This window comes from Phyllobates terribilis, unplaced genomic scaffold, assembly GCF_046119375.1.
Source record: "Phyllobates terribilis strain yellow unplaced genomic scaffold, ASM4611937v1 Scaffold_39__1_contigs__length_11870865, whole genome shotgun sequence".
NCBI classification, from domain to species: Eukaryota; Metazoa; Chordata; class Amphibia; order Anura; family Dendrobatidae; genus Phyllobates; species Phyllobates terribilis.
The window spans coordinates 10,588,495-10,597,090 of record NW_027362799.1 but is presented as its reverse complement, the minus strand read 5'-3'; positions in this window follow the sequence as shown (position 1 = coordinate 10,597,090).

The following is an 8,596-nucleotide window of genomic DNA, read 5'->3' as shown; positions in this document are numbered from 1 at the left end:
CGATGTGTTGCCAAGGAGCAGCAGGTACGGGAAGGGGCAGGAGATGGCCGGCAGGTAGATGTCGGGGAACTTTGTTACGGGCACAGGATGAACAGGCCGCGACGAAGTCTACCACGTCCTTACGCAGGGTAGGCCACCAGTAATGCCGGGTAATAAGTTGGAAGGTCTTCTTTTGGCCAGCATGGCCAGCTAGTTTAGAAGAATGTCCCCAGCGAAAAACCCTCTCCCGATCTGGCACAGCTACGAACGTCTTACCTGGTGGAAGACGAGTCAGATCCAAGGGGGCCACATTCATCACCTTGGAGGACTCGATGATGTGCGTAGGTTCCTCCTCTTGATCGGAGGACAGGAAGGACCGGGACAAGGCATCAGCTTTGACGTTCTTGTCCGCCGGACGGAAATGAAGAATGAAGTCGAAGCGGGCAAAAAACAACGACCACCGGGCCTGGCGAGGATTGAGTCTCTGGGCATTTTGGAGATATGCCAGGTTTTTGTGATCCGTGTAGATAATTACCGGGTAGAGAGCCCCTTCAAGCAGATAGCGCCACTCTCCCAGTGCCAATTTGATGGCTAGCAATTCCCGGTCTCCAATGGAGTAGTTGCGCTCCAACGAGGAGAAGATTTTGGAGAAGAAGCCGCACGTTACCATTCTCCCGGTAGAAGACTTCTGGGTGAGCACCACTCCGGCTCCGGAGGAGGAGGCATCAACCTCCAGGTAGAATTGTTTATTACAGTCCGGACGGTGCAGGACGGGAGCAGAGGCGAAGGCTTTCTTTAGGGAAAGGAAGGCCTCCTCGGCTTCAGGCGACCATGTCCTGGGGTTAGCCCCCTTACGGGTAAGTGCAGATATGGGAGCAGTCCGAGACGAGAAGTGTGGGATGAAAAGACGATAATAATTAGCGAAGCCCAGGAATCGCTGTATCGCCTTCAAACCTTCAGGACGAGGCCATTTTAGAACGGAAGAGAGCTTCTCGGTATCCATTTGCAGACCTGTTTGGGAGATGACATAGCCCAAGAACGGAAGGGAGGTCTGATCGAAGAGGCACTTCTCGTATTTGGCGTAAAGGTGGTTCTGCCGAAGCCTAAGCAGGACCTGCCGAACATCCCTCCGGTGTGTGAGGAGATCCGGAGAGAAGACCAAGATATCGTCCAGGTATACCACTACGCAGGAGTACAGGAGGTCACGGAAGATGTCGTTGACTAGTTCCTGAAAGACCGCGGGAGCATTACACAGACCGAAGGGCATCACAAGGTACTCGTAGTGACCGTCCCGGGTATTGAATGCCGTCTTCCACTCGTCTCCTTGACGGATACGGACCAGATTATACGCTCCTCGTAGATCCAGCTTGGAGAAGATCCTGGCGCCCTTGAGACGGTCAAACAATTCGGAGATGAGTGGGAGGGGATATTTGTTTTTTACCGTGATGAGATTGAGTCCTCTGTAGTCAATACAGGGACGTAGCGAGCCGTCTTTCTTTTTGACAAAGAAGAATCTGGCTCCAGCCGGGGAGGTAGATTTTCGGATAAATCCCCTAGCCAGATTCTCTTCAATGTACTCAGACATGGCTCGGGTCTCGGCTGCAGACAACGGGTAGATACGCCCACGGGGAGGAGTGGTGCCAGGTACCAGGTCGATCGGGCAATCGTATGGCCTATGGGGTGGCAACGTCTCAGCTTCCTTTTTACCGAAGACGTCCGCATAGGGCCAGTAGGGAGCCGGGAGACCAGGTAAGTTAGCTGGAGTAGGCTGAGGGCGAAGTGGACGGACCGGGACCAGGCAGGTCCTATTGCAGTCAGGACCCCATCGGAGTACTTCACCGGACCGCCAGTTCAATACGGGTTCATGTGTCTGGAGCCAAGGTAGACCTAGCAACAGGGAGTGAGAAAGTCCGGACAGCACATGGAATGAGATCTCCTCAGAGTGCAGCATTCCCACCTGCAGGGTTATGGGTTCGGTGACGAGCAGGATGGTCTCCGAGAGAAGTCTTCCATCCACGGAGGCGACTGATAATGGTTCAGCCAGGGACTTGGTGGGAATATGGTATCTCTCTACCAGAGACTGGGAGATGAGGTTTACAGCAGCTCCAGAATCCAGATGGGCGAGTTCAAAGAGATGGTTTTCTCCCCAAGCAATAGAGACCGGTAAGGTCAGAGACGGAGAGGGCTTACTTTTGTCTAGGACGACCTCTCCGAGTGGTCCTAGACACTGGCGTTTCCCGGCTTTTCCGGGCAGGAACGGATGAAGTGCTTCATACCGCCACAATAGAAACAGCTTCCCTCGGCTCGGTGAGATTCTTGGCGAGAACCGACCATCTTGGTCTGGTCGACCTGCATAGGCTCAGGAGAGTGTAGCTGAGGAGAGACGGAAGGAGTGACGGGTTTCTGAAAAGTAGGAGCTAGACGTGGAAACCTCCTCTCACGGGTGACCTCTTTGGCACGCTCCTGGAACCGCAGGTCAATCCGGGTGGCAAGAGTTATTAGGTCATCGAGAGTGGTAGGAATGTCCCGACCGGCAAGTTCATCTTTAATACGGCCGGACAGACCCTCCCAGAAGACGGAAACCAGAGCGTCATTATCCCAGGCCAGCTCCGAGGCAAGGGTATGGAACCGTATGGCATATTGGCCCACGGTGAGACTTCCCTGACAGAGGCGTAGCAGAGATGATGCGGATGAGGTCTTCCGTCCGGGTTCGTCGAAGACTTTCCGGAAAGCCGTGAGAAAGGCAGGCAAGTCGGACACCAGGGGGTCTCCTCTCTCCCATAGAGGATTTAGCCAGGCCAGGGCCTCTCCGGTGAGATGGGACATGATGAATGCAATTTTGGCCCGGTCGGAGTTAAACTGGTGAGACAGGAGTTCAAAGTGCAGGGTGCACTGATTTATGAAGCCCCGAGCCTGGGCGGCGTCGCCTCCGAAACGAGGAGGTGCAGAAAGCCGGGGTCCGGGGTAGGATACCATGTTATTAGTGGGCAGTGGAGCTGCCGGATTGCGAGTCATGGCACTGGCGGTGGTTGCAGGCAGAGCAGTCAGAGTGTCCAGGCGAGAATTGACATTCCGCAGGTGACCCAGGATGGACTCCTGTTGGGACCTCTGACGGGACAGTTCATGACACAGGTCCGAGAGCGAGGGAGCTTGGGTGCCACCGGGTTCCATGGCCCGAGCAAACTGTAACGGGTCCGGGAGGCGGAACCTCTGAGCTACTATACAAGGGGGCGGTCCTTGTAAGGGAGCGGGTGGCGACCAGGGTAGACGGGCAGGCAGTCACAGCAGGTGACTGGGACAGTCTCTGAATGAACGGACAGGAGGTCACGGCAAGTGACCGGGGCAGTCTCTGGATGAACGGGCAGGAGGTCACGGCAAGTGACCGGGGCAGTCTCTGGATGAACGGGCAGGAGGTCACGGCAAGTGACCGGGGCAGTCTCTGGATGAACGGGCAGGAGGTCACGGCAAGTGACCGGGGCAGTCTCTGGGTAAAGGATTGGTACGACCTGTGGCGGCAGATGATAGACGTGAGCTCCCAGGTGAGCAGGCAAGAGTCTCTGGATAATCGGGTGGTCACAGCATGTGACGGCGGAGCCTCCAGGAAGACCAACAGACAGGTAGCAGATGAGCGCTACCAGGTGAGCGGGCAGGAGTCTCTGGACAGGCGGGTGGTCACAGCACGTGACGGCAGAGCCTCCTGGTAGGCTAGCAGACAGGCAGCAGATGAGCGCTCCCAGGTGAGCGGGCAAGCTGGTCCTTAGACAGACTGACAGGAGTTGGAAGGCAGACCGTCGGACCTCAGGCAAGCAGGCAGGTAGAAGATGTGCGCTCCCAGGTGAGCGGGCAAGCTGGTCCTTAGACAGACTGACAGAAGTTGGAAGGCAGACCGTCGGACCTCAGGCTAGCAGGCAGGTAGCAGGATATCAGGCAGGAATTAGACAGTAGACTGGCAGGAATCTGGCAGGAATCTGGCAGGTATCTGGCAGGTATCTGGCAGGTAACTGGCAACGGGACCTGAGGGCTGAAGCAGAGTAGTGAACAGTGCTACAACATTGCTCGGGCACCTCCATTTTGGAGGAGGTGCCTTTTATATGGGAGGTCCTCCGGCAATTGGCCGGGGACTCCTTAGGACGGCGCGCGCGGTCCCTTTAAGAGAGGGGGAGCGCGCGCGCGTGCGCCCTAAGCACACTGCCGGGGAAGGAGCGCGTGCCGGAAGCAGCGGGGAGAGAAGCGCTGGAGGACGCCGCGCCAGGAGCGGGGAGGTGAGAGGGACGGCGTCTCTGCCTAGAACGGGGCAGAGACGCCGATGCTACAATATTGTATTTTTATTAAACTGTAACCTCCACCACTCTTCCAAGGGGCATTAAAACCGTCTTGTTAAGCTATTGTGACCTCCACGTCTATTCCCCGGGGCATTGATATTGTCTTTTTATTCCAATGAGACCTCCAACACTCTTCCAAGGGGCATTGATATTATCTTTTTATTCCACTGCTACCTCCACCACTCTTCCAAGGGGTATTAAAACCTTCTTGTTAAACTATTGTGACCTCCAAGTATCTCCCACGGGGAATTTATATTGTCTTTTTATTCCAATGAGACCTCCACCACTCTTCCAAGGGGCATTAATATTGTATTTTTATTCCACTGTAACCTTCATCACTTTTGCAAGGGGCATTAAAACCGCTTTGTTAAGCTACTGTGACCTCCACGTCTCATCCAAGAGGCATTAATACCGTCTAGTTAAACCGCTCTGAACTCCACTGCTCTTCCAAGGGGCATTAAAATCGTCTTGTTAAACAACTGTAACTTCCAAATCTTATCCAAGGGGCATTAAAACCGTCTTGTTAAAGCACTCTGAACTCCACAACTCTTACAAGGGGCATTAAATCCGTCTTGTTAAACTGCTTTGACCTCCACGTCTCTTCCACGGGGCATTGATATTGTCCTTTTATTCCACTGCGACCTACATCACTCTTCCAAGTGGCATTAAAACAGTGTTGTTAAGCTACTGTGACCTCTATGTCTCTTCCACGGGACATTGATATTGCCTTTTTATTCCACTGCGACCTCCAACACTTTTCCAAGGGGAATTAAAACCATCTTGTTAATCTAATGTGACCTTAACGTCTCTTCCTCGGGGCATTGATATTGTCTTTTTATTCCACTGCGACCTCCACCACTCTTCCAAGAGGCATTAAAACCGTGTTGTTAAGCTACTGTGACCTTCACGTCTCTTCCACGGGGCATTGATATTGTCTTTTTATTCCACTGTAACCTCCACAACTCTTCAGAGGGGAATTAAAACTGTCTTGTAAAGCTACTTTGAGCTCCATGTCTCTTTCATGGGGCAATAAAACCGTCTTGTTAAACCACTCTGAACTCCACTACTCTTCCAAGTGGCATTAAAACCGTCTTGTTAAGCTACTGTGACTTCCACAGCTCTTCCAAGGGGCATTATTATTGTCTTCACTACTCTTTCAAGAGGCATTGATATTGTCTTTTTATTCCACTGTGACCTACACGACTCATCCCCGGGTCATTGATATTGTCTTTTTATTCCACTGCGACCTCCACCACTCTTCCAAGGTGCATTAAAACCATCTTGCTAAGCTACTGTGACCTCCACGTCTCTTCCAGGGTGCATTGTCTTTTTGTTCCACTGTAACCTCCACCACTCTTCCAAGGGGCGTTAAAACTGTCTGGTTAAGCTACTGTGACATCTACGCCTCTTCCACAGGCCATTGATATTGTCTTTTTATTCCACTGCGACCTCCACCACTCTTCCACGGTGCATTGATATTGTCTTTTTTTTCCACTGCAACCTCCACCACTCTTCTAAGGGGCATTTAAACTGTCTTGGTAAACTACTGTGACCTCCCAGTTTCTTCCAAGTGGCATTAAAACCATCTTGTTAAACCACTTTGTACTCCACAGCTCTACCAAGGGGCATAAAAACAGTCTAATTAAGCTACTGTGAACTCCACTTCTCTTGCAAGGGCCAAAAAAATCGTCTTGTTAAGCTATTGTGACCTTCACCACTCTTCCAAGGCACATTAAAACCGTCTTGTTAAGCTACTGTGACCTCCATCTCTCTTCCACAGGGCATTGATATGGTCCTTTTATTCCACTGTATCCTCCACCTCTCTTCCAAGGGGCATTAAAACCACCTTGTTAAGCTATTGTGACCTCCACGTCTCTTGCAAGGGGCATTAAAACCGACTTGTTAAGCTACTGTGAACTCCACCTCTCATAGGGCATTGATATTGTCTTTTTATCCCACTGTAACCACCAATACTCTTCCAAGGGGCATTAAAACCGTCTTGTTAAGCAACTGTGACCTCTACGTCTCTTCCAAGGGGCATTGATATTATCTTTTTACTCTACTGCGACCTCCACCACTCTTCCAAGGGGCATTAAAACACTCTTGTTAAACTACTGTGACCTCTACATCTCTTCCAAGGGGCATTAAAAACGTCTTCTCAAACCACTCTGAACTGCACAGTTCTTACAAGGGGCATTAAAGCCATCTTGTTAAGCTATTGTGACCTCCACGTCTTTTCCACGGGGCTTTGATATTGTATTTTTATTCTACAGGGACCTCCATCGCTCTTCCAAGGGGCCTTAAAACCGTCTTGTTTAGCTTCTGTGACCTCCACTTCTCTTCCACGGGGCATTGATATTGTGATTTTATTCCACTGAGACCTCCACCACTCTTCCAAGGGGCATTAAAACTAACTTGTAGAGGATACTGTGACCTTCTCTTCTCTTCCACGGGACATTGATATTGCCTTTTTATTCCACTGTAACTTCCACCACTGGTCCAAGGGGCATTAAACCGTCTTGTTAAGCTACTGTGACCTCCACATCTCTTCCCTGGGGCATTGATATTGTGTTTTTATTCCACTGCGACCTCCAACACTCTTCCGAGGGGCATTGATATTGTATTTTCATTCCACTGCGACCCCCACCACTCTTCGAAGGGGCATTGATATTGTCTTTTTATTCCACTGCGTTCTTCACCACTCATCCCCGGGTCATTGATATTGTCTTTTTATTCCACTTCGACCTCCACCACTCTTCAAAGGTGCATTAAAACCGTCTTACTAAGCTACTGTGACCTCCACTTCTCTTCCAGGGGGCATTGATATTGTCTTTTTGTTCCACTGTAACCTCCACCACTCTTCCAAGGGGCATTAAAACAAACTTGTAAGACTACTGTGACCTTCTCTTCTCTTCCACAGGACATTGATATTGCCTTTTCATTCCACTGTAACTTCCACCACTGGTCCAAGGGGCATTAAACTGTTTTGTTAAGATACTGTGACCTCCACGTCTCTTCCACGCGGCATTGATATCGTCTTTTTATTTCACAGCAACCTTCACCACTCTTCCAAGGGGCATAAAAACCATCTTGTTAAGCTTCTGTGACCTCCAAGTCTCTCCCACGGTGCATTGACATTGTCTTTTTATTCCACTGCGACCTCCACCACTCTTCCAAGGGGAATTAAAATCATCTTGTTAAGCTATTGTGACTTCCATGTCTCTTCCACAGGGCATTGTTATTGTCTTTTTATTCCACTGTAACCTCCACCACTCGTCCAAGGAGCATTGATATTGTCTTTTTATTCCACTGCGACCACCATCACTCTTCCAAGCGGTATTAAAACAGTCTTGTTAAGGTACTCTGACCTCCAAGTTTCTTCCACGGGGCACTGATATTGACTTTTTATTGCACTGCGATCTCCACCACTCTTCCAATGTGCATCAAAACCGTCTTCTTAAGCTACTGTGACCTTTACGTCTCTTCCACGGTACATTGATATTGTCTTTTTATTCCACTGCGACCTTCACCACTCTTCCAAGGGAAATTAAAACCGTCTTGTAAAGCTACTGTGACCTCCAGGTCGCTCCCACGGGGTATTGATGTTGTCTTTACATTCCACTGCGACCTCCATCACTCTTCCAAGGGGCATTAAAATCATCTTGCTAAGCTACTGTGACCTCCATATCTCTTCGAGGGGCATTGATATTGTTTTCTTATTCCACTGTAACCTCCACCACTCTTACAAGGGGTATTAAAACCATCTTGTTAAGCTATTGTGACCTCCACGTCTATTCCAATGGGCATTAAAGCCATCTTGTTAAGCTACTCTTACCTCCATGTCTCTTCCACGGGGTATTGATATTGTCTATTTATTCCACTGTGCCCTCTACCACTCTTCCCAAGGGCATTGATATTGTCTTTTAATTCCACTGCGACCTCCACCACTCTTCCCAGGGGCATTAATATTGTCTTTCTATTCCACTGCGATCTCCACCCCTCTTCCTTGGCGCAAAAAAAATGTCTTGTTAAGCTACTGTGACCTCCACGTCTCTTCCACGGGGCATTGATATTGTCTTTTTATTCCACTGTAACCTCCACCACTCTTCCAAGGGACATTAATACCGTCTTGTTAAGCTACTGTGACATCCACGTCTCATCCAAGGGGCATTAAAACCGTCTTGTTAAACAACTCTGAACTCCACAGCTCTTTCGAGGGGCATTGATATTGTCTTTTTGTACCACTGCGACCTTTACCACTCTTCCAAGGGGCATTAAAACCGTCTTGTTAAGCT